The following is a 27,159-nucleotide window of genomic DNA, read 5'->3' on the forward strand; positions in this document are numbered from 1 at the left end:
GGTTTTTGAACCTTCACATGCTACTGTAACATCAGATTACTGTTTAGTACATCAGGGCTGTGACTGGTTGGAACTGTAACTCAAAGAACTAAAGATTTTAAAACAATCCATTTTTACGTTGGTTCTTGGTTCCACTGCTTGTCAGAAAATCTAAAATTATATTGCATTTCACTTCCCCTGGTAATGTCTACTGTTTTGCTCCCTGTAATAAGCCAGCAGCAAGTGTCACAATCAGCTGTGCAACCTAAGCTAGCGCTGGACCTCCCTTTTTAAACACAATTCTCTGGTGGTGAATTCCTTCAGTGTATAATTTCATTACAAACTTGAGATGGGATCATGGAAATTCCTTACAATCCATCTGGCATCCAGAACAGGCGGAGATTAAGTTGGTACATACACAACGAAAACATTAGAAAACCTACCCAATTCCTTTGTGGACATTATTTTAAAAAGTAGTTTCATCAGAGCAGGGGTTATGTCCTCACATGAGCCCCTAAAGTTACTCAAGGGAAATAACTTCAAGTTCACCACATAATTGTAAGGCTTGTATCCACCCTCTGCAATCCTTCCCTCACAGTCTCACAGGCATCTCTTTATAATCAGAAAGACGACCTCCTACCCAGAAGCAGTGAAAAAAGAAAATATCCTTACTGTCAACTTTTACAGGCTGTAAGCAATTAGGAATGGATGGACAGCGATGGGTATGAGAAATCAGCCCGCTTTAAGAGTGGTTCCTTGGAGGGTCTAGCACAGGGAGACCCGGGATCAGAAGGTCTAGGCTAGTGTAGACAAAAGGACCCTACAAGATGTCATCATCCACTAAAAAAAGAGCTGCTTGCCTGGAGTGGGAGCTATAGTTACAGCAGATCAAAGAGACACGGCTAAGCGAAGCTACAGATGGGCAGAGGCAGAAAAGGAGGCTGATGCTCTAGTTGAGTCTAGTTGAGCATTTAGGAAATTTTAGGAAATTTAGGAAATGAGGCACAATCCCAGTGTGCTCCAAGGTCACATATCAGAAGCTTTATGGAGAAACGTGGCTCACAACTTTACTGTCTGGCCGAACTCTGTTGATTTGCAGATTATAAAAAACGTATTGACAGCCATAAAAAAAAGAATGAAATATTGCCATTTGCCGCAACATGGATGGACCTAGAGAGTATTATACTAAGTGAAGTAAGTCAGACAGAGAAAGACAAATACTGTATGATATCACTTTTATGTGGAATCTAAAAATGATACAAATGAATCCATATATAAAACAGAAACAGACTCACACACATAGAAAACAAGCTTATGGTTACCAAAGGGGAGAGGCAGGGAGAAATTAGGAGTATGGGATTAACAGTACACGCTACTATATATATATAAAATAGATAAGCAACCAGGATTTACTGTAAGGCACAGGGAACTCTACTCAAAATTTTGTAATAACCTACAATGGAATACAATCTGAAAAAAGATAACTGAATCACTCTGCTGTACACCTTAAACTAACACAAATTGTAAATCAACTATACTTTAATAAAAAAATATTGAACTAGCTCCCAGTGTTAAAAATTAGGGAATTTCACATAAAAATTGGGATTTCTGCCTTCTTTTGAAAATTCAGGAGGTGTGTGGCAAGTCAGGGCCTGCAATTCCACCGGCAAAGCTGCCTGAAGTCGAGGTGCAACACCCCGCAGTCTGCTGTGATCTCCTCCAACCCTCCCACCCTTCGTTCACACACAGACATGCAGGGATTTGAGTTGTTTGTGCCCAGCTAGAAGAACAAGCTGGCGGGGAGAGGCTGACTGAAACCGAAAAGAAGAGGACTGAAGGGGTGAGATCTTCTTGGGTGTGCAACGGGCCCAAAGCAGTATGGGCGACCCTGGGTGGACCGACAGAGAACTAGTTAGGAGGGCAAGGTAGTCATCGAGGGGGCAGGGAGATGGCTGGACTATTGACTGTCTTATTTGCCTCCTTTAAATGGGGAGAAAATGCAGCAGAGATAAAGCACATGTCCCCTTTAACCTAAATACAGAGCATACGGTTCTCTCCTTGGTTAATCCTCCCGTGGACAATGGTATCTTTAGAGCCTAATATAAATCACATTGTTACAGTGCTTTAGGGTTAGTAAAGCACTTTTACATACATTTTCTTTCACACACCCCTAACCACAATTTTGTGAGCTAGACTAGGCAAACAGTATTGTTGCGTATCGCAGATGAGGAAATGGAGGCCGAGGTTTGATGGAATTCAAACTGGACTTTGTCACCACAGCCCACGGACTCGCTGTTCCTTGGCAATGACCTGTCCTGGACTGCAAGGAACACTGGGCCACTTCAACCTGCCTGGACAGCGGCTGTTCAGACACCACAATGCTGGCTAGTGACTTAGGAGGTTTTTCCCTTACTAGGATGATCTTTCCCTGAGCAAATTCACCCCTCCTCCCCCAAACTCAGAGCGCCAGGAGTTTGCTCAGCCTGCAAGGCAGTGGTCAGTTATGTCTAGAAACATCCCTTATTTGTTCACGAAAGCCCTGCAAAATGTTTTGGCAAATAAATTCAGAAAGCCGGAAACGCTAATTATTAGGCAGAGACAAACCCACAGTAATAACATAAACAACAAAGTGCCTTTTCAGCGCTGCTATTCAATGTGCCTTCCTGTTGCCAGTGCCACGAAAAACATGCCGGGGAATGGCCTGGAGGGGATGGAAGAGGAAATGACTGCTTCCAAGACCTCGTCCTGTGGGCAGGCTGCTGCCCTCCCATTTACTACAGCAGAATCAAAGAGGAAGGGCGGGTGGGGTATGTGCAGGCAGAGAAAAATAGCTCGAAGAATGGAGCTCCTTAAGAATACAGGGAAGGTGGGGCACTTATAATTCTTTAACGGATGAACTTTTTTGTTTTTAGGTTGGCAGTAAAATGAACGGGGAAATAAAGATTTTGCTCAGCTGGTTGCAGATACATAGGAACTAGTCCTTTGCCCAGACAGATGCCCGTCTCGGTCCTCCACATATGGCTGTGCATGGCATGCCTTGTGTAAAGGTGTGTGCACAGTGGGCTCAGCCTGGGGGCTGAGACCCTTCCAGTATTCTGCCCACTCAGCTGCGTGCCTTGTTCAGCCAGGAAGAAACACCTTTTTGTAAGTGGACGCCTGTTTTCATTCACACAAAGGCACTCCCTGTGCTAGCAGCAGCCCCGACCTGGGTAATGGTTTGCGCACGTCAGCTTTCTGGCCTTTGAAGCCTGTGTCGTTTTAAGCCACACAGTCACGTTGGATGTCCTGGACTTAAGTACCAGCCATGTCGAGCCTTACACAAATCGGGTAAGTGCTTTTTTGCTTTCCTTTCTCTGTCTGAAGCAGTAAGAAAAGCCCCACCTTCCCCCATCTCCTTAGGGCCACTGTGAAGCCACTGGGAAAAGTCTAATGCTATTTCTTCCTTCAACATGTCCAGAAATGTCTTCCTCCCACACGGTTTTTCCGTATAGTAACATCACATTCCTCCTCCTCATTTAAGTTCCAAGTAAATAAAAGAAGAAGGCTTGTAAGTTCAATGATGTGCTACGTGGCCAAGGACCACAGGCCCACTTTGATAGGACAACGTCCATTTTCCAGGCAAATCATACACGTTCATGTATCTAAATTCCAACCACAGTCACAGATCTTCAAGTCATTTCACTAGAGTCGTATGGTTGAGCAACGCCATGGCTGGCCTCTCTGAGCAGCAAATCAAACCCCAAATTGGCTTGCTTCCCCCAGCAGACTGCTGGGATACGCGTTCCTGACCAACTGCAGGAGAGCTGCCAGCTTGATACCGCTTCCAGAGTCGGCTTGGCCAGGGCAACGCTGGAACAATTGGTCTCATTACCTTCTGAGATGACAATTAATTAGTGTGATGGAAACAAGGAGTGGCCTCTCCAGGGAGCTGAGCCTCTGCCCCTCCTTCTGAGGGATGTGGCACTGGCCCCTCGTCAGAGCGAACGTCTGCGTCGGAAGATGCACTGGGGAGGATTTCTGGCCCCCTTGAGGCAGTCTAAGGGGGCAAGAGGAACAGAACACCTTCCAAGGAGTTCTTTGTTGGGGAACAAGAAAGATGAAAGAACTCCAGTAACACTGAAAATCCAACTTAGAACCAGAGATAAATATTCGGCAGTGAAGTGCAACGACAGGTTAGAGAATACATTATTCTAGACATGATGAAGGAAAAAAAAGGACAAATGTTTCATTGAGAAGCGCCTCAGAGCATGGCATAAAGAATGTGTGGTGACAGGAATCCAGCCCCATTGAGGAATCTGAGCTCAGTGACAACATCCTCGGCAGGCTTTATTAGGCACTCGTACCGACTGCATTGCTCAACACGCTGTGAATGAGAACGCGTGAGTCACAGGACAGCACCCCCCTGACTCCAGTCGGCAGCACAGGACATCACTTATTTAACTGTGCAAGAGGATGACTGACTCCCCAGGGCTTTCTAGAAAGGAACATACTATCTCATTGCAGGGGTGGGTGAATTAAAACATGACTCTCAAAACAAGCATCCTAAAACTATTTTAAAAATATAATTATTTAGAAATAATGAAAAGTCCTTTATGAAAGACTGTATATGCTTCATAGCCACCCAAATTCCTAAGCTATAGGTAAAGCCTTGACATTGCAGTGGGGTTGGCAGTTCAGTTAGTGGCCATGTGGAATCTAAAATTCAAACCTTGGTTTAACCATGACCCCCTCGGACTCCTCCTCTTCTAGTTCTCCCTGTTCCTTCTCCCAGCCAAACTGAATTAAAATGGTCACCCGAACTGGCTTCTCAACCTGTCCCCTGCCCCTCAGCTCCCAGCCTGTTGTGATTCACCTTCCACTCCACCGCTCCACTGACACTGCACTGGCCAAGATGATCACGTCTGAGGGGCCCTTTTCAGTTCTTCTCTTGTCTTCTTTTCAGTATTTGATAATACTGACCACTCTGTCTCAGACTGTATTCTGTGATTCTTTGATACTACATTCCCTTTTTCTAGAATTTCAGTAGCACCTTGTCTTTCTAGCCAGTACTTCCAAATGTCTGCTAGGCACTCCACCTGATGTCCGTGGTCGCCTTCTACCCCAATGTGTCCCCCAAACACCTCTCGACTGCTTCCCAAGCCCCCCAAAGCAGGTCTGGTCTTCCTCTTGTTTATCTGTCAGAGTTAATGGTGTTCTCACTCACATAGTCGCCTCAGCCAGAAACTGTGGACAATCTTGGCGCCTCTCTGCCTGGAGAACCTCCCACTTCCAGTCACTAAGTATTATTCAGTCTACTGCTTACCCACCTCTCAAGTTGTTTCCCTCCTCTCCACTGCCTTGGGTCTAGACCTCGTTCTCTCCTACGTGGACCCCAGCAACAGCTTCTAGCCTCTCTTCCTGCACTCAGGGAGCTTTTTTTTTCCTGCGGTACGTGGGCCTCTCACTGTTGTGGCCTCTCCCGTTGCGGAGCACAGGCTCCGGACGCGCAGGCTCAGCGGCCATGGCTCACGGGCCCAGCCGCTCCGCGGCATGTGGGATCTTCCCAGACCGGGGCACGAACCCACGTCCCCTGCATCGGCAGGCGGACTCTCAACCACTGCGCCACCAGGGAAGCCCTCAGGGAGCTTTTAGAAATCCATCTTCCAACCACTACCAGATTATTTCTTGAGAACACAAACCCACTTACGTTACATCTACTCAAAATCCTCCACCTCCCATCCCAGCTTCCCACTTTCTACAGGACAAAGATTTTCCGACGTAAATAAACCCCACAGAGCTTCCTGGTCTCCTCAGCTCCCACTCTGCGCCATTAATCTTACCCAAGTGGACCCCTCTCAGTTCCCCAAGCCTGGAAGTCCATTCGTACCACCATTCTTGTCTCTGTCGAGGTTCTCTTCGTTTTGCATGCGCTCAGTCCAGCCTTCGTGCTCCTTGGCCTTCACTACCCATCTCAAACGCCTCCTTTCCTCTGAAGGCTTTCCTGCCCCCTCCCCATGCCCGTATCCAGACAGTCACTCCTGCCTCTTTACTCCCACAGCAAATGTGCATCCCCTCCCGGTCAGTCTCACACAGGGTTGAGGTGTGCCCTGAGAACGGAGACCACAGTTTCTCTTTTCTTTCCTCCTCCCTGTAGCTCCTAAAGTGATCAGCGCCTTGTAAACAATCGACAAACATTTACTGGAAAAAGTTCTTTTCCTGCCCGTAGACCTTCACAGGTGCATGTAATTTCACACCCTTTCTCTCTCCATGCAAACCTGTGATGGGGAACATACACATGCATGTTTATTTCACCCAACAAGGACAAGTCTAAGGTGGGGAAGGAACAGCAAAGTTGTACGACTTGCCTAAAATCTAAGAGGCAAAGATTCAGAAATCCAGATTTTCAGATAAAAGACCCGTTTTTTTCTTTATGATTGACAAAAAGTTTCTGTAATAAAACTCCCTAAAAACAGGGTGCTTATTGTGTAGGACATACCTCCTCTCCCACTAGAGAATTTTAAACATCCAATGCTAAGTTTTCTGGTATGTATCATTACCTGGGTATTTCTGTGTGGGGAGCTAAGATCTCAGGTCCCCTACAGAGTATACAGAACTTATTCTCTAAGGTCATTCTTATCCTTACTAGAGGTCATTGAAAAGGACCCAAATTCAGCGGGATAGGTAGATCACATCAAGCCAATTTCAACACCGCTGTTCTGACTGTCCTGCTTTTGTTTCTGTCTGCAAGCTGTGTCCCCGTGTGGTCCCTCCTGTCAGCCTCCACCTGGATAACCACCCCCCTCCTAATACTGCCCCCGCTTGGTAGGGGGGAGGTGATTACAAATGCTGGTGGCAGCATGTAGTGGGACAGTGGGATGCTTGCTCTGCCTACTTTAATTGTTGCTGCCCTCCTTCCGTTTGCTACAAAGACCCCCTTACTCTCCTCTCTCCATCATTTTTCAGCCTCATGCAATGCACACCCCATACACCAACTGAGCTGGCATCTCCTCTTTGATGTAATGTCTCAGAGGAAGGTTATTTTTTTTGACTTATGAGGCTTTCTCTTTCAACCCTCGGTGAAAATCAGCAAAGATTCCTGTTCTTATCAACTGAGCGCTTAAGTAAACAGAGCATGTGCCAGAGTCAATAGGATATGGAAAACGAGATTTTGCTGAAGATTATTTGTAATGGGGTTCTGCTGCTAACACAGAATCAGGAGTTCACATTTCGTGATGAAAAAGAGCATGAAATGGGAAACAACCAGAACTTCAAAAAGAGGGCAGGGTTGGTTTGCCTGTACCCAACTTGGTCAGGTAAGGTCCATGCTTTTGTAAATCTGGACAGAATTTCCTCCTCTCGCTGAAAGAACACTCTCATTTATATATGCAGAGAAGAAATTACACCATTCTGCCCCGCTCTCATTTCAACAGACTGTCCGTTGTGCCACCTGACCACTTTTACCCACTTAGGACAGTGCCTCCTTTGCCTGGACTCGGAGCTCAGAGGCACAAGAGCTTTGGCAGAGTGATGAGGAAAAGGGATGGAGTGTAACTGTGCAGAGGCAGAATAACCATGGCAACCACGGTTTGCCAACCTGTTCTGCCCTGTTAAGGCCTGGGAGCCCCACGCCCACTGAACTGGGTGTGCTGCTCCTGGTTTTCACACCCTCCACCAGCAGCAGGATTCAAATGGTTGGCTCTTCCAGCCCTTCACTGCAACGTGAATTTACATCCTCTTTCCGGGTATCCATATATCATCTCTAGGAAGCATCGCTATTCAGCTGTGGGGCCTTGGGAAGACTACTAGCACAGAGTTCTTGTTCCCAACCCTTCTCTTTTGTCCTTCACAACATAGTACCTTTTGCAGGCGGCTCAGGTATCTCAGTATCTGAGGAGGAAACCTCACAGTGTTCTATTTGCAATTATATCCCTGGCCTTGTATTTACAGTTATACTTTTTCTAAAGAGCTGAAAGACCTTGACATCAATCCCTCATTTTGTACTTCGATGTCCAGGCAAAGGCGACTTGATCTCCATTTTACCGGTGGAGAAACTGAGAAAAAATAAGGTTGAAGAGTTTATATCCTGGCAGTCTGTGGTGAGGCTCTCAAAATAGTGGCTTTCTTAGCATATACCTTCAGGCATGCACAGATGGAGAAAAGACCTTTCAGTAGGCCACATATGTTTTCTTTTCTCTTTCTATAAAAATTGATGCTATTGTAGAAAAGGAAAAGACAGACAGAACTGTTATCAACCAAATGATGCCAACTGGAAGAATATTTGAGAAGAGCACACTACATGTCACTTTCCTGCTTCACAGTCTTTTAACCCCGAAAAACAGAGAATCTGTTGGTAGGAGATCAGGAGTCAGATCTGAGCTGGAGGTATACTACTGTGTGACTCTTCCAGCATATTTTGAACTTCTTAGCTCTTCATCTGAAAACAGGGATAGGGGTGGTTACCTTAAAGGGATGTATGGGGATTACATGAAATAACGTACATAGATAGTATTAACAAGGCCTAGTCCAAGGCAAACAGTTAATAAAGTTAGTTATTATTATTTATGCTACTGGATGAATAACAGATCCTGACTTCGGTAACAGTGAGCATAATAACATTTTGTTTTCAAAACCATCTACCATGAAAGTACAACCATGGAGACCATTCTCTTGACCAAGAACTTGACAGCCTTTCTGACAGTACAGATAGATCAGAAGGGCCACTGTCATGCTAGATTTTGTGTCATACCCTGAGAAATCTGGATCAGTTTGCAGTTTGAAAAAGGAACCTATGTATTCACAACCATAAGTCACAGATACAGACATGCCAGGTATAATACAGAACAGCGTACAATGGCTACACCTGAGTGTCCTATTATTCCACTAAATTTCAATTTAGGATCTTTGTAAAATTACAACAACAACAAAAAAAAAACGACGGCGCTATTTCATTAGAAAAAAGCAATTATCTTATGTTCAGCCTGTCCCATTTCTAAGAATCTTTCCACTATTACATAAACCACCTAAATGAATTTTGGAGCACCTCCAGGCAAGAGGACAGAGCTTGCTGCGATCTGTTGATATGATAATGACAAGTTGTTGCTATAGGAAAAACTGAGTTAGGGGTTTCAAACTATTTTTGAGCCTAAATTGGAAGAATCTGTTTCTGATTTTTATCCTGCAACCCAAATATAAAGCCACTATTTCATACGGATCACACGTCTCCCTTACATCCTTTATATATATATATATTTTTTTTTCTTTTTTTTTTGCCGTATGCAGGCCTCCCACTGTTGTGGCCTCTCCCGTTGTGGAGCACAGGCTCCGGACGCGCAGGCTCAGCGGCCATGGCTCACGGGCCCAGCCGCTCCGCGGCATGTGGGATCTTCCCGGACCGGGGCACAAACCCGTGTCCCCTGCATTGGCAGGCGGACTCTCAACCACTGCGCCACCGGGGAAGCCCCATTCTTTATATTTTTGTAACTCTAAATGTAGACTCATAAGCATAAGGGTTGTTGAATTCGCTTCTGGAAAAGTACTGTTTCTGTTTTTGTAAAATCACTTGTAGCCCAGAGATGAATGTATTTAAGATTATTAAAAGGTGCAATGGCTGAAGAACACTGTCTCATTAGAAATAAAGAACTGATCAACTTCAAGGTTAGATGAACTGACAGCCCCACTTCCTTCTTAGAAATTATAGGTTACATCAATTTCAAAATTAAAATTCTGGAAATACTTGCTATGGAAATTATCAGGAAATGCTCAAAATAAATGAAGAGCTCAAAATAAATGAAAACGGAATATTCGTCACATGGCCAGACTAAACACAGATGGCCAGTGACATGCACACTGGGGGAGTTATCTGTTCATTCACTGCTTCGGGTTTCATTTGCTCATGCTTACTCTTTCTTTTTAAACGGCCCCAAAAGCCAGACACAACGTAGCAGGATGTGAAAACGTCCTGTTTTCTCTGCCCTGGACTGCTCTACTCATTCATGAACAAATGTCTGCGTGTCTTTTAAGGAGATGAGGCCAAGGCAAGCATTTTCCTTCTATGTAGACCAGTGCGATCATGCACCTCTGCTGGAGGGGTGCACCTCGTGCAATCTCTAGGGACAAAGGTGCAGCTGGTATAATTTACTGGCTGGCATGGTATGCATGACAAAGGTATTGATTCTGCTTTTCTATTAAGAAAGTAAAATTACATGTAAGATTTGCTCACCTAGAAGTTCAATGCTTTGTGTGGAATAGAAACGTTTAGTTTAACTGAGGGGGAAAAAAAACCTAACCCTGTATTTCCGAAGAACAAATAACCAGTCTTTCTGGGAAATGGGCAGTTCAAAACTAGGAAATGAGCGTATTTGATAAAGCTCTGCCAATAGTTTATTGGTTACTGCCTTTTGCCCCAGAAATGACTTCAATGGCATGATATGAAAGTACCATTGTGCCCTCGTCCCAGTCCCAAAGAAATTACACAGAACTGTTTCCTAAGAATGGTCAGATGGCATCTTAGTGAAAAAATTTCTCTGAAAACACAAATGGAAATATAGAAGGAAAACAAGAAGAGATAGGAAACTTGGTATTATGGGGGCAGGGGCAGGAAAAATTAGGATTAAGCCAGCAAAAGTAATTGTAGAGGATACAAATAATTGAAGGGAGCACAGAGAACCTTGTTAAAGACTTAAAAAGCATTTTTCCCCCCCACAGAAAGTTCCCTTTCATAAAAAATAGGAATCAATAAAAGCAAACTAAAGCTTCTGTGGCTTCTTGGCTAGAGAAGTAAGCTAGGTTTTAGATCACAGTCCCCAAAGAATGATTTTCCAGGTTTATACTTTGATGATGCTTGGTATATCTGTAAAACTAGCTCATTATCTCACCTTTTTTTCTTCTTTGTTGGCTGAAATGAGATCTATTTTGCATGAAAACATGGAACATATCTATCATTGGAATAAAAATCCCATGATTAAACATGCAGAAACAGATGCCATCACTGGTAATGTTAATCTATTAAAACATTTAAGGGCAATGATGTTGAGTTTTAATTTCCTAGTGAAAGTTCCACTACCTTCCAATAATAAAAAAATGCAATAAAATGAACCATAAAGAGAAGCCCTCTGCCATTTGCTATAAATGTCATGACCGGCTGTAATATGAGAACAAAAAAGGAAGTGAGTCATTCAGAAGCATCTATTGATATTTTCTGATTGCATTAAACACAGAAAGGCATTTAATTCTTATAATTAGTTCTTATATTTACTGTAGACTTTAATCAAAATATACATATAGTAAACCTTCTGGTCAAAGGAGTAAGAAAATAACACAAACTACAACTAAATTCCTGGCATAGGGCTTGGCTCATGGGTTTTGTTTACTAAATATTTGTTGAATGAATCAATAATCTAAATACCATTTATATCTGCTTTATATTTTGGCATGGAAAGTGCCTGCTTTTCAATTAAAGGCATTCCTGAGCCTACACAAGTATTTTCATTCTCTGACTGGTGTGGGCAGAGGCTGTGATTTAAGGATATGGTTTACCCTGTTGTGAACCACCAACTCTGGAGGGACTGAAGAGGTGTCTAGGTTCTCAGTCTTGTCACTTCAGCCTCAGCTGAATATATATACATTTCTTAGGAATGAAGGATATCTATAATATGTATCCTTATATGTATAATAATACATATATAATCTTATTAAACTATTATATATTAAACTGTTACTAACAAGTAATTAGGTAGATTGTCTCAATCTTTAAACAAACTAAACTAGAATTTTTTCTGTAGTAACTAATATCAGTATTTCAGGCACAAACAATTTACATCTGGCAGCATATGACATCTGAGTGACTGTTTTCTGATGGAGAACACCTTTAAGAGGATGGAGCTCACCCCAGACTTTACATGATATCCTAAGATCACTTGAGAAACACAAATGAAACTCTTCCAACATGACCATGGCAGAGAAGGGAAACGACAAAGAAAGACTGTCAAAATTAAGAGGACTTTTTTTTCACCTTTTTTTAAACCATTTTTTAAAAATTGAAGTATAGTTAATTTACAGTGTTGTGTTGAGCCTTAGGTGTACAGCAAGATGACGTCTTTAGACAATTACTTTAAAGTTATTTTTATTTTATGATCTATACTCTGAGTACTTTCTAAATGGGTCTGCTTAGTAAGCAAGTAAAAATTATTCCTGGAACAGTCAGTCTGTGTATCAATTAAGCCTTTGTTACCGTTTCATTATTTTACCTTGAAAACCAACAACATGAAATAAAGAAGGGATTTAAAGCTGACCTCTTATCAGCAGTTCTTTTAAATATTGGTTCAACTGAAAGGGAATTCTGTGAAGAGGGAGGAAATAATCCGTGAAATCAAGATGTGTTATTACCATCTGGATCCAAACCTCTTCCAAATTCCCTCTCACTGAACTCTCCCTTCCATCATCATGGAGAAGGGAAAGTGGACCCTCTTGGTAATACAACACCACCTCTTCTAAAACCGCAGAAAAGCTGAGAGGTGAAGCAGGGCAACTGGGGAAAACGAGGGAGGGAAATTCAGCCCCATGCAGGTTCAAGTGCGGTGGAAAACCCAAACATGGAATTGTCTGGGTTCTCTTCATCACCGCTGGCCTTAGCATCTTACTACCTCGGGCCCTTTTCTTTACCAAACATGGAATTCTCTGTTGTTAAATTCAATTATTTTCAACAGGGATCTAAAGCTTGGCCTACATCTCTTAGCTTTGTGAGATTAGTGGTGTACCGTTCCCTGAAATGCCACTTTTAACAACATCACACTTCTCATCTAGATCTCTGTTTAACCTGCAGGGATCCAGACCCTACGTGGTACATACACACTGTGTTACAGTCCAAAGGACGAGGAGGGTAGGAGGGAGGCATCTACCTAAATTCCTGCCCTGAATGTTAACGCCTGTTAATAAAAAAAGAAAAAACCTCTTTGCTCTTTTTAAAAGCCCATTTTCTTTTCTGCTGTTTAACTTAATGAAAAAACAAGTTATAGGTGAAGCATGTTGAGCAGGCAATAAACGCTCTTTTCGGTTTTGAATTTAGGTTACATGTTTCACATAGCGTTAGGCTTCTTTTTATTTCCTTACAAACTCCCCCAAAGCTTTTTTAAACAGAGCTGTCAGCTCTGTTTGTTCCAGCCTCTGATTTACAAAGAGCCCGTGGATGAGAGCGAGCACCCAGTCGGAGCTGCCACCGCGTTCCCACCACAGTCCTGCTTGTGAACCTAGGAGCAGAAATCGACCCTTCCTGCTTTCCACAGCGGTGCTCCCGGCTCGCCCCCATTGAGGCAAGTAGCACACAGATTTGGGGGGAGGGGATGTTTTCAGCCCTGGCTCAATCATGGGATTAAGTCACCAGACCGGAAGGTAGTGTAGGTTCTGTGTTTCATCCTCTAGCACTGGAATTCTCATTCCAGAGACATGGAACCTGGGCCACTGACCTGGGAGAGCTTCTTAACACAATACACAGCCCGCCCCACTTGGGGACCACTGCTCCACATCCACAGTAATGAGCAAATCAAAGTCGGTGCAGGGTTCTGATGCTAAAAATCAGTCTCTCTCTGCCACTTGGTGTGACTACTGCTACCTTCATTTCCCTGCCAGGCCAAGGGGTTGGTGTCTTCACTTCTCACGATTCCCTAATTCATCTCTCTTAATCCATCTTTTGCCCTCAATGGGTGGCCAACATTGCTTTTATAAGTTTCCAAAGGCCTACCTGCGGCCTCAGTCTTCATTCTCTTCTGTAATATCTGACACCATTAGTCACTCTTCCTTCTTGAAAGTGCTGGCTGGTTCTCCAGCAACCCCTCTAGCCCTGCCTCCTTACTCTCTTTGGCCACTTTCTCTCCTCTGGCTGACCTCTGGGCGCAATCATTCCTCCAGAATTTTATGCCTAGCCCACTGTTTTTCTCTCTGCCCTTGACGTCTTGGCCGTTTGTTGAGCCACAGCTATTAACGCCCAAGTGTCTGGCTTCTCCAGCCCACTCCTCCTTCAGAGATCCTGGACCTGCTCTGTGACGGCCTGCCGCTTTACTGCTCTAACCCGGGGAGGGCTGTGTGCACCTCAGGTCAATTAACTTCTTTCCCTGGCCTCCTCTTGATTTTCCTGTTTCTGTTACTGTCATTCCATCTTTATACTTGGGTCCCATCATACCAGCTACAAGTCTCCGCTTCGTGGACTGTTTCTGTGCCTTTGCCCTACACAATCAACCACATTAGCAGAGTCCTGCCTGTTCCACCCCCAAACAGTCCCCCTGTGCTGACATCCCTAAGTTCACATCGCCTGCGTGAGTGCCTACACCTGCTTAAATACCAACTCGTAGAAGATGTGTTCTCCAGTCCCCTTTGAACACAAGGCCTCTCTTCTGGGGATTACTATTCTGTAGCAAAATTCTGACACTTCACATATTGCTGATGAATAACAACAAAATGAAACCCATAAACTAACAGCCAAGGAAGGTATATCCTTACAGTATAGTCAGAAGAATTAACCTATTCACTCCCCTAATGCGTGGTTTGTTTTGCTGTCACCACAGAAATAGGTGGATGTAAAATAATGATACATTTAATAATTTCACTGATTCAATTCCATACTTTGATCCATCTCTGTTTGGCCACGCTGTGTATAATAAAAAGCAGATCAAGCTTATTAACCCATTAGTATGAAACTTGAAAACATAATCTAAAAATCACCTCCGTTTGTGTAATGTGGAATCTTTGCTTTAACGTAAAGAAGCAGCCGTTGCTTTGCTTCTTAACATATAGATATCAACTCTAAGCCCTGGCAACCATAAGTTCCACAATGATAACAGGATTCAAAGTTCAAGAAAACTAACTCTAGACAAGATGTTCATGCGTTTGTAGATTTGGACAGGCTATATAACAGCACTTTTTCAATAGAAGGAAAGATTTTAAAATGCTATTTTAGAGTACCGTTAAGCTGTCACCAGCCATACAGAATGCAGTGAAGTATGAGGCCTACTGTGTAGGATAAAAAGTAAATGCATCCAACTTACCCTGCAGCTATTCTGGGTCTTAAGAGAGACCCACTGGCCACAGCAAGCCACTTGTGAGCTAGCAAAATTAAATTATAACTTTTTATGCTGGATTTAGTAAAGTATAATATATAGTGGCAGAAACATTCAACTGCTTGAGCAAAGAAAAAAAAATCCCTGAATTCATGCAAAAATTTTCAAAGGAGGGCTTCCCTGGTGGCGCAGTGTTTGAGAGTCCGCCTGCTGATGCAGAGGACACGGGTTCGTGCCCCAGTCCGGGAAGATCCCACATGCCACGGAGCAGCTGGGCCCGTGAGCCATGGCCGCTGAGGCTGCGCGTCCGGAGCCTGTGCTCCAAAACGGGAGAGGCCACAGCAGTGAGAGGCCTGCGTACCGCAAAAAAAAAAAAAAAAATTCAAAGGAAGCTAACTTTCTATTCTTCCACATTTAACAGAAGCCATGAAATACTCGTAGGCTGAGATTTCACATCAAGGTTGCCCTGGAACAGAATCGATATTTCCCAGTAAGAGAGCCCATGGCCCCCAAGGCTCTGCATACTGGCTGGGGCAGGCAGCGAAGGAGATCTGTTGGTGTCTGGTCTCCTAGGCAATCCTGCTCTCTCAACCCTGCAGCTCAGGCAGCCCACCTTTCTGACCTGGTTCTCCGCCAGACAATGCCCAAGGGAAGGATAATGCACATACATTGTCACTAATGATGCCAGTGACCTGCAGAAGCAGATACCATCCCTGATTTACAGATGAGGAAACTAAGTCTAGGAGAAGATAACCAATACGCCTAAGATCTGGGAGGTTGGTTTACCTCTAAATATCACCCGCTTCACCGCCAGTGGTTCTCAAGGGAGGCTGACTGCCTCCTGCTTCCCCCCACCACCACCCCCCGCCTGCCCCCGGGATTCTGGCTGCTACAATGACTGCGGGACGGAACTGGCATTGAGTGGGCGGGGACCAGGAATTTCAAATGTTCTGTAACACACTGGACAGTTCTCACCTAAGGAAGAACTGTCCTGTCCCACAAGCAACAGCAACCCACGAGAACACTGTGCCATGATACTCCTGGAGTTTGAAGGGGGAGAAACCACCTTGAGGCCTCACCAATTAATGTTGTCAGCAGGCTAGGGTGGCATGGGGGGGGCAGGGATGTCCACTAACACGGGTGTCTAAGTGAACATACATGAACCTTTTCTTAATTAACAGAATGTAGCTAATATAAGAAGGAACCATTTAAAGAAGACTTTACTAAATACTCACAGATAACGAAAGGGAAACAAATACTGGCTGAAACATGAAACTAAATAAGACAGCTTCTCCCATCCTAGCTCCCCAGCTGGATGCCGGGCACCTCATTAGCAATGACTGCTCAAGAAACTATAGCAAGGCTCCCAGAAGTCAAGACCTAGGATGCTAACAGTTCCTTGGTGGGACAAGCTCTGCTTGCCCCCGCTGGTCCCTGCTTCTCCCCTGCCTCCCTGCATGGACTGCACGGCACCAGCAGTGTGCCTGGACCTTCTGGCTCTCAGACGGGTTCAGCCAAGGGGGAGCTCTGGCAGGAGGCCTGAAAGCAGAGCATTTACCTCCCTGGCTCCTTCCATGCAAGGTTACCTTAGGCTAGATGTATTCCCAACTGGAGTCCACGGCTCACCGAAGCTAACAAACTCTACGTATCTCTCACTCTTTGTGGTAGGCAGGATGATGCCGCCCCCGCCCCCGATATCCATGTCCTAGTGCCAAGAATCTGTGAATATATTACCTTACATGGCAAAAAGAAATTAAGGGTGCAAATCAAATTAAGGTTAATCACCTCATCTTAAATAGGGGCATTATCCTGGATTATCTGGGTGGGCCCAATGTAATCACAAGAGTACTTAGATGTGGAAAACGGAGGCAGAAGAGGTCAGAGGGATGCCACGCGAGAAGGACTTCACCCACTGCTGCTGGCTGTGAAACTGGAGGAAGGGGCCACAGGCCAAGGAATGCAGGAGACCTCTGGAAGCTGGAAAAGCTGAGAAAACGGATTCTCTCTTAGAGCTTCCAGAAAGGAAAGCAGCCCTGTTGGCACCTTGACTTTGGCCCATCTAACCCATTTCAGACTTCTGACCTCCAGAAGTCTTGTTTTAGGCCACTGACTTTGTGGTAATTAGTTACAGAAGCAATAGGAAACGAATATATTCTTTTCAGGTTCTGGTAACCACTCACCCCCTTTTCTGGCCTAGATCACTGACTCTCCTTGGTGGTTCCTATCCACACCTTTGCAGAGAGCCTCTTCATAAATAAACCATATTCTCCCCCATTTTGACTGCGCCCCTGTTAGAACCCAGAGTAACAGACTTCCACCTTATCATTCGGCTTTTTCCCACTGAAAGAAAATTAATCCTTTTCATTCTAAACTCCAAATGGAGCCAAATTCATTAAAACCCAGGACCCCTCTACATTTGTCAGTAACCTATTAATGTATTTCTCTTAACAAACAGCCCACTTTGCTATTGCATGTATCCTTCCCTACCTGAAAGGCCACTAGGGCCAACCATCAAGACAAGACTCAGTATCAAGTCAGCTCAAAATGATGACACCTGGCACAAACTTTCAGAATGTCATTTCAAGAAACTGCATGTAATTTATAATATTAGGAGAATAAAAGGGTCCTTCTCTCATTCTTACCTATGCATTTTTGTGAAATTACTGAACCAATAGAGTAAGAAAACTCTCTGCTTCATATAATCTGTAGTCTGGGACTTCAGGAACTTTCCGGCTCTATCAGATGTCAGCCTTGGTTAGAAAAATGTTATTTCAGGATAACCCAATTAGACACTGTAAATACCAAGGAGCAAAGTCCTTGGAGCTGTACGTGTAAAAAGCAGCATTACCAACCATGCAAAACGTTTAACTGTTGGGGAGAGAAGGCTGAGTGGTCAGTGGGCAGCGGCAAGGAATATCATGGGGACATGGCCTGACCACAAGGCACCCAGAGTTCTATGCCCAGCTCTCCTAGTCACAGGCTCTGTGCCCTTTGGCAGGTCAATTTTTTCTCTGGATCTCAGCATTTCCCCATCGTAATGAAAGGAAATTAGATTACCTTTAATAATCACGCCAGCTCTCATGTGCTATGAGTCTATGAAATACTGAGTTGGAAAGTGCTACAAAACACTAATAAAGAGGTCAGTAATGATTATCATCAGCCTTAGTGATGCTCATTCATTCATTCATTTATTCATTCATTCAATAGTCAGTGAAGGTAACTCTGTGCCAGGTACTATTTCAGGTGCTGGAACTAAAATGATGACCAAGATACCATCCCTACCCTTGAAGAACTTATTGTTTTGAAGAGAAATATATATTAAATCGTTAACACTGCTATATTAGAAGTTAACATATGGTTCAAAGGGGACACAGACAATAGTGTTTGATTCTAATATTCCTGGGAGGGGAAAGAGCAACCATGCTTGATAAATTCTACTTTTTAATAATTATCTACCACTAGCTGGTAGAACAAAGACGGGCACTGATTAAAAACAACAACAACGGGCTTCCCTGGTGGCTCAGTGGTTGAGATGTCCGCCTGCCGATGCAGGGGACACGGGTTCGTGCCCCAGTCCGGGAAGATCCCACAAGCTGCGGAGCAGCTAGGCCCGTGAGCCATGGGCGCTGAGCCTGCGCGTCCGGAGCCTGTGCTCCGCAATGGGAGAGGCCACAGCAGTGAGAGGCCCGTGTACCGCAAAAAAAAAAAAAAAAACACAACAACAACAACAAAATAAAACCAGATCATCACAGCCAAAATCGTTAGTTGTGTTATCTTGTCGGCAACCTTTAACGATTGCCATGGCTGAGCAAATTATCCAATTATCAGTGGATAATAACCGTATCGATGGACAAAATAACCCAATCAGGAGTACTTCTCTAGAAACTTCACACAATAACGCCACAGTTGCATACAACAATGAGTTATAAAAGGAATATAACTATAAAAACTGAGTAGTTCGTAAATTAAGCATCACTATCTTGAGTTAAAAAAGGATAGAGGCTTAGAAATTAGCTGATATAATATTTAGTCAAATATTTTGTCTAAATTAAAATAAAAAACTTAAAAATGGTGGCATATAAAAGTTGTCTTTTTTATTGAAAGATAACTGTAGTCTAGAATTTATTATTAACATTGTCTTTAAAGAAATATATTCACGCTTTGCATCTTTTTTTTTTTTTTTTTTTGCGGTACGCAGGCCTCTCACTGCTATGGCCTCTTCCGTTGCGGAGCACAGGCTCCGGACATGCAGGCTCAGCAGCCATGGCTCACGGGCCTAGCCGCGCCGCGGCACGTGGGATCCTCCCGGACCGGGGCACGAACCCGCGTCCCCTGCATTGGCAGGCGGACTCCCAACCACTGTGCCACCAGAGAAGCCCTGCATCTTAAACTGAGAATTAAAAGGTGTCCTCCATATAAGATTTTAAAACAGGTAGTTACTGAGCTTGAAGAATGTACCAGTTGAAATCAGAGCTCCATTAGTAAGACAGAGTACATTCCGAACATCCTTTCTGTATATCTCACCTGTGCAGACATCAACCTTTATCATCCCCTGCCCTCCTCCACCCTGTGCTCCATTTCAAGACCTAGATCAAACCCCACCTCTTCTTGCCTGAGCATCCAAGCTCCCTAGGAACTCTATAATCAGACAGCACTGACTGTCTGTGCCACCCATTTGGGCCCTCAACATGGAATGACTTTTTTTGTTGTTGGTTTAACCATTCATTTGTATTCCCTCAACCAAACTGAAACTTCCACAGAAGCCAACATCAGATTTCAAAATTTTTTGTATCACAAATATTGTTTTCCTTTTCTAAACTACTTCCAATTTCTTTTGCTCCTCGGATAAAGGCCGAGTATAAAGAAAGAAAGAAAGGATCCCCCAATAAGGACCAGAACTGTGTGCTAATTATGGTAGAGTCTTAGTAAAACATTATTAATTGAATGAATGATTTTAAATGTTTCAGTCAAACCATCTATTAAGACTGTGTACTCATCTGAAACAAATCCCAAAGTGTGAGTACAGAAAAGTCAAGCAGAAGCAGAGCATCCTTGGGCTCAAACCCATGGTGTGAATCCATCTCCAGGTGGCCCTCAGGAGGACAAAGGCAGTCTTCTTTTGTGAATGGGAGGAAGTGACAATAACTGGGTGTGAAAGCATCATATGCAAGAGCACACATTCAGGAAAATAATCTTGATTCTAAAGTGCAGTCCTTTCTATGAATTAAAGTTGTATGCCATTGAGAACTGGCTTATCCAATCTGGATTATTCCCAAACACAGTATCATGGATGAGGGCTGAAGACAGGTCTAAAAGACAGGCAGGGATAAGCAGAGCCTTTCAAACATCTCATCATCATTAAGCCCCTTTAAGATAACTCAAGTAGGCTATGGGCACAAATCACAAACCTGGGCCAAAAAGGTAGCTTTGCGATATAAACCTATCCCCAAACTACCAGCTCACAAGCACAAATAGCCCTTTTAGACCTCAACAGAGCCAATTTTGCTTAGGGGCAGTCAACAGATACGAGTTACCGACACCCTGACCTCTTGTCACAGATGCAGTAAGAGAAGCATCAGCATATATACAAAATACAGTCCATGGGGATTGGTCCCAGGATCCCCCTTGGATACCAAAATCCAGGTATGCTCAAGTCCCTTATATAAAATGCCATAGTATTTGCATATAACCTACGCACTTCCTCCCGTATACTTTAAATCATCTCTGGATTACTTATAATGCTTAGGCATGTAAATAGTTGTAAATACAAAGTAAATGCTATATAAACAGCTGCCAGTGTGCAGCAAATTCAATTTTTACTTTCTGGAACTTTCTGGGATTTTCTTTTTCTCCAAATATTTTTGATCCATGGTTGGTTGAATCCACAGACACAGAACCTGCGACTACGGAAGGCCAGCTGTACACCTTTATCTTTGTAAGTATATATCACAGGATAAAGTGTATGAATGTGTGTTACTTAGTAATAGAAATCGTAGCAAATCATATTACTAAACCAATTTAATCTAAGGGCAGTTCTACGGTTATACTTTTCAAAATAACTTCACCAATTTTTGGTGTTCAATGCTGATCATCACCTAGTTTTTCCAACTGCAATAATGCTTTTCAAACAAAAAGTCAACCTTCACTGAAATAGACTAACCTTTATGAATTATGAGTCACAGGATACTTAATGATTCGTAGCATAGTTTGGTTAATAGATTTATTTTTAATAAGGAAACAGTTTACTAAGTTTCTTCTTAAATGATGACATTTTCCCAAATTAGCTTTAAACAATTTAACTCTTCAAGAAATATGAATGCTAAATACTAGAAGACAAGCTGTATTTATTGACCTAGTCCACATATTTCTTATTATCAACAATATTACTTTCAACTGTTTCCCCACTGACTGCCTTTGTCAATATTTATTGACAAAATTTTAATTTCTTAATAAACTAATCATGTAAGTCTTCTACCATTATTTTGATTGGAAAAAACACAAAGAACTGACACTCAGGAGAGGAAATTTAGTTGTATAGTCTGTAGGACAAGCCTGATGAAACTAAGTCAGATAATTATATTTTCTACTCTTCAACGTTAAGCCATTTTCTTTTAGTGGGAATAATGAGCTCCGACCAAAAGCGCTTCAGGAGAAAACTGGAGGAAGAGTGATAAAACTAACAGGTCATGACTGCGTACCTTTATCACAGCATCCCAGGGCCACGTACAACATTTATAAGAGAAGACTTGTTGTATAGGAACACAATCATTTGGGTCAAGAAGGCTAAATAAGTGTAATCAGATTAAGGAGAATTTTGAATTATTCCCTCTTGGGATAATTTCGTTAGCTAAGTTGGTAAACAACCATATTTGCTACACAGAAATGTAGAGAATTGGACAGGAATTAAATCTTCTTAAATACTACTTTAATGACATCACTGCCTTGCTGAAAAATTCAAAACTGCTCTCAAATGCTTCTAGGATAAAACCCAAACTTCCCTGTGCAGCCTATAAAATGCTCCTTAATTTGGTCACTTCCTATCTATATAATTTTATGAACAACTACCCTTCAACAGGGCCGTGACTCACTCTCTTCTGAATGGACTCCAGTGCCCTCTCTATGCCTGAAACCATCCCCTTCCTGGAATGCCCTCCCCTCACGCCCCATCACTCAAGGCCTGACACAGGGTCTCCCCGCTTCACCACTAGGTTCTTCCAACCACTCAAGCCACAGAAAATGCTGAAAATATTTAGAATTTCTAATTAGATAGAGAGATAGATGTGAAATTTTTAGTTTAAGTACCTACATGTATATATAAGAGAGATTCCCTTCTAAGTAGTGCCATGACAGTGGGGACTTTGTCTTTCAGATCTTTGAAACACCCGCAGTAAGAAACACTGCTAGAACAGGATAAATGACTGCTTCCTTTCATCATCCGGTTCTTTTCAATAACTCTTGAAGGTAATATGCTGATATGACAGTTTTTAAGACTAGGATTAAAAAAAAGATCTTCTGGGTCAAGAAGGCTATGGGCTTAAACAGCTAATGGAGAATTTTTAAATAGTTTCCTCTGGGGATGACTTAGTTACGTGATATCGATGAACACATTTGTGACGTATAAATGAGGTTAGAGGAGGCTGTTTAAGAAGCACGTTTGAAACGTCAGATAAAGTCTGATGCCATTTTTAGGTGCCAGCTTTTTCCCCACCAATGGCGCATACCTTACCCCAACTGTAACACCTCCAGCTGTGTACCTGAAGTGGGCACATTTTACTGAATGTAAAGTATATCTCCAAGTTAGTTTAAACAAATGTTTAAATCTTTGTTATGATTCTGCCTACAAGATACGTCATACAATAGGCTACACATGGTAGCTAAACAACTAAAAATGAGTTGGCGAAAGACAATTCAGCTTCTTTCTTGTGCTAACATTCTGCTTTCTTAAGACATACCTCCTGGGTTCCCCAAAAGAGAACTACAGCCTTTCACCCAGCCCTGTACTCTTCCCACATCACAACCGCTGCGCGTTCCCAGTATTAACGCTCAGGAACCAGGGCCGAGTAGCCAGCCCAACAGCCTGCTAATGTGAGACTAAACGTAGAGCTCCGGAAAGTTATTTTCAAAACACTCAAACTGGCTTGAGTTCCTCCCTGCTTCTCTAAAGCACAGAGCTTTTAGTTTTTTATTTTGGGGGGCACTGGAGGGTTGGGGGGAAATCTGTTGTGACATCTCAGAGGGGTCTTCGACAGCCGTGGGCTTTTCTGATCCCTTCTAAGGTCTTCTTCAAAGGCAAGGTATTCAAGTGCTGCTTTTTGGTGGCTCCCTCTCTCCACACCCTCACTCTGCTTTGCTCCCAATGTCTAACTTCATGGTGAACTCCCAGATGGAGTGATAAAGATGTGTCAGTTATCCAAAGCGTGCTATAAAAATATCACTGTCTTCTGATCTATAATAGAACTGTAGAGTTTTACTACCTGAGTGGACAAATGTGAAACCTATGGTTCTTTAATATGAGACCAGCTGCCATTAGAGAAAACGTACTCCTGTAGGACAACTTGAGATTTTCTAATTACTGGAGCAACACTGAACTTTCCCCAGGGTGTGTGTGTATTTACATAAATGGCTACAGTACAGGCAAGGGGCAAGAGTGGAGACCAAAGTTTTGGACAAAACATTGGTATGCCCTAAATTACTATCTCAAGTATGCTGAATCTAAAGGTTTACTTTATTCCAGGGATAATACAGAATGAGTTTTAATAGTTCCTCCAAATCAAACACTAGGAAGCGTGAGTGTCCAAAATTTCCTGAAGGACAAATGCTATTACTTATTTGTCAGAAGTCTTATAACTTCCTGCTATATCATGTTTTATTATCTATTATTCAATATTTCTTGAGCATTCACTCAGCACTGAGCTAAGTAATGGAAACTATGTGAAATAAAATGCAGACACATTATGGTTTGGTTGTAAAGTCTGCACTTAAAGTAAAAATTATATACGGTCAAAATTACCTGTGAAAATTCCTAAAATCACTGTCAAATTACGCTTAAACTACTAGGATCTGAATTTTTGAAAGCCTAAAAGACAAAAGAAAATTTCTTCTGTTTCTTTTAGCATTTCAGCTGTGGCTTTCCCTTTCCTGAGGGAGCACTTCACGTAAGGTGAATTTGCCAGCTGCTAAATGTGTATATGATACAGTTTCTGGGTTAAGAAACTATTTCTGACATTAGTAAACCCTCACTACAAATACATATTTCACATGAGGTACAGATTAGAAAGTGCATTTTAACTCCCTTTAGCAAACTGGGTTCTTGACTGCAAACTTGTGTGCCTGGTGTGGAAGAAACGATCTTCCATGTCATAGATGGGGACGATGAAGCCCAGCGAAATGGAGACACACCCAAGGTCGCACACAGAAAGGACTCTCCTGGTCCTGTGCTTTTACAGCACACCAGCCTCTGCATACATACCATGCTCGGACACGTGAAAGGGGCTCGTGCATACACAGAAAGCAACACAACACACACCCCCACCCCCGAGGCTGTGCAAACTGACAGCACACTCTCCCAGGCGTAAGGACTAATGCCAAAGGAGAACAGGAATATCCAAGGTGGAATCTGGCAGAAGGAAGATCTGGCTTAGAGGAGGGTGAGAGGATATTCCAGGTCATGAGAATGTTCCCAACAAAGGCACTGGAGGGAGGGAAGAGCAAGTAAATTTGCCTCCCTGGAAGGAAGAATGTCCTGGAAGGTACAATAGAATGAGGTTTTGTATTCCTCCCTTGGGGTCTAACCCTGAGGATGTTACAACACTCCAACATCCCACTTAGCTGAGGCTGGCTGAAGAGCAGAAATGGAATGGCCGTAACAGTGGCGAACAGACGTTTGCCCGTACAATGAAATATCTATCTGTTTTCACATGCAAAGTATAAGAGCTGATACCTACTCGTAGTTGGGTACAAAGAGGAAATAAACCTTGTTATATCTATTACCCTTTCTGAGGCTTGACTTGGCCCCCAAGGGAAGTAAATGCTTATGTATTCTCTAATAGGGCTAATGGCAGAGATGCCTATTTATTTTACGTTTATTTGCAGTGCTCCCGGGAGTTGAAAAATTCCCTCCACCAAAGGAAAGCACATATAGGAATCAAATCACTAAGCTGCTCTTCTTTTACTACAAATAATGCATTTAGGAGTTTGTTGGCAGGTGTCTTCATTTGGCATTTCCTGAGACATAAGAACAAGGAAGGGGTGGGAAGGGCCAGGAGGAGCAGCCAGGGAAGAAGAAACGATGTCTGGAGGAAGACAATGGAAGGCAGCCACCAACACTGCTTCTGGGCCCAGGGGACGAGACGATACCAAATATCCAAACGTGGCTATGTGCCCCTGCATTAAACAAATTAAGCACAGAAACAAAACATCTCTCTCATTTGTGTTCCGATTTCATGATCAGGGGGTGGTTCACACAAATGCATTTAAAGCCTTCCATCATTTCTTTTCTTAGGTAGAAAAAGGGCCAGGCACTTCACACAGGATATTAGGCTCAGACTTGCCTCAGGTAAATCCATAAAGAAGGTAAAAATGAGTCTGTCTTCACCGTCTCACTTACCCTCTCTGGAACTTTCTACCTATTTCTGGCCTAGGGGTGAACTCTTGGGACAGTGACGCCGGTTCCAACATGCTCTTCCTTCCACTTCCTCCTACTGCCCACCCGATTTCATATCTGTTCCACCTTAACCCACTAGCCCAGGAATCTGCAGATAAAACAGAGGCATTCCCCATGGCACTCAGAGCCCCCTGAACTCTATTTCTACTTATATTCAGGGTGGCCTGGCAAAGCAGGTCATCTAAAGTTTCAAGTTCAGTGTGATTTAGCTGACCTACTGAGATCACTGAAAACCAAATTCTCAGGTTAGGCAAAGGAGAGAAAAAGAGATGACTTCATCATTGCTTCAGATAATGAACACCCCTCAAATTTAAAAAAGGTCAGCCAGTTACCCTACATCCCAGACCTACTTCCACTTGTGTTAGAAATTAAATGCTCTACACAGCCTACGTGAATCTCTCCAGTCAAAGGGTGAGGGGTTACATTAGCTCACATCTTTGCAGTTAGAATAGTAAACATAATTTAACTTTTTACCAGGCTCAACAACAATCATCTGTGCTAACTACCCCCCAAAGAAGGTAGGAGCCACCAGTCAGGCCGACAGGCTACTAGGCTGAGAGCCTGAGTATTCACTACAGCCTGGTCCATCTCCCCACCTGCTGATTACTTCATGGATTTGCTTCCCGCAAATACATCTCCATGGAGCTCTCTGGAGACGCCTTGGAAAATGTCCACTTTCATAGATCGGAGCCAATTTTGATGCCAATAAAGAGCCTCAGAAGCTGAGCTCATAAACCGGTCACCCCTTTCCTGGAAATTAGAAGGAGAATCACGGAAGCCGCAATGCTGAAGGCATCGCTTCACACTTCAGTCATGCAAATGGTGGGAAGCTCTCAAAGTGAGTGTCATAACGTGAAGGCCATGCTCCAGAGCAGCGTTCAGGGAAGCCAAATAAACTAAGAACCTTAACCCCAGTCTCCCCACCCTCTGTCCACACCGCAGTCACACTGACTTAATTCACCATTTATTTTTTCAGGGGGGGTGGGGAGTTTGGCTGAAAAGGGGGAGACAGTGAAGAGAGAGACCTACACACAGTGAGGTGTATGATAGGCAGAGTTTCCCCAAATCCAGTCACCCTCATATTCCACCATACAATTTTCTGCCATATCTGCATACCACCAGGATTATTTAGTCATATTTTTAAAAGACAGTTTATACCACAGCTAAAATTGAAAAACAAATATCACATTCTGTATACCCCTCCCTATACAAAGTATAATTACTGACTTTTTAAAAATATTGTCAAAGAGAACGGGCACAGAATCCGGGAGGGCAGTGGTGTGCGAGCACGGGCACAGATGGCCGAGTCTGGTCTCCTCCCTGAAGGAGAGGCAAATCCCAGGACGGGGCAGAGCACATGCCCAAAGGGACAGCGATGTGACCTACTGACGGAGGAAGAGGGCTTTCAGACAGGCCTGGGTGACACTCTGAGCACCAACCACAGGACTATCTAGGTGAGTTAGGCGAGTTACTTCATCACCCTATCCCACA

The 27,159-nt window shown here is 43.4% G+C and overlaps 1 protein-coding gene and 1 long non-coding RNA gene across 4 annotated transcripts in view; one reads left to right on the forward strand and one right to left on the reverse strand.

The window, feature by feature from the left end:
* LOC101279781 (guanine nucleotide-binding protein G(q) subunit alpha) overlaps nt 1–27,159 on the reverse strand; it is a 439,263-nt gene that overhangs the window by 118,934 nt on the left and 293,170 nt on the right. The gene's annotated exons all lie outside the window — the stretch shown is intronic.
* On the forward strand, nt 1,735–26,261 carry LOC117198816 (uncharacterized). The gene is made up of 5 exons (XR_007477804.1): nt 1,735–1,819; nt 2,892–3,306; nt 20,894–20,940; nt 22,375–22,466; nt 26,146–26,261. It is a non-coding gene; the product is annotated as an uncharacterized LOC117198816 (long non-coding RNA).

Source organism: Orcinus orca, chromosome 6, assembly GCF_937001465.1.
Source record: "Orcinus orca chromosome 6, mOrcOrc1.1, whole genome shotgun sequence".
Lineage (NCBI taxonomy): Eukaryota > Metazoa > Chordata > Mammalia > Artiodactyla > Delphinidae > Orcinus > Orcinus orca.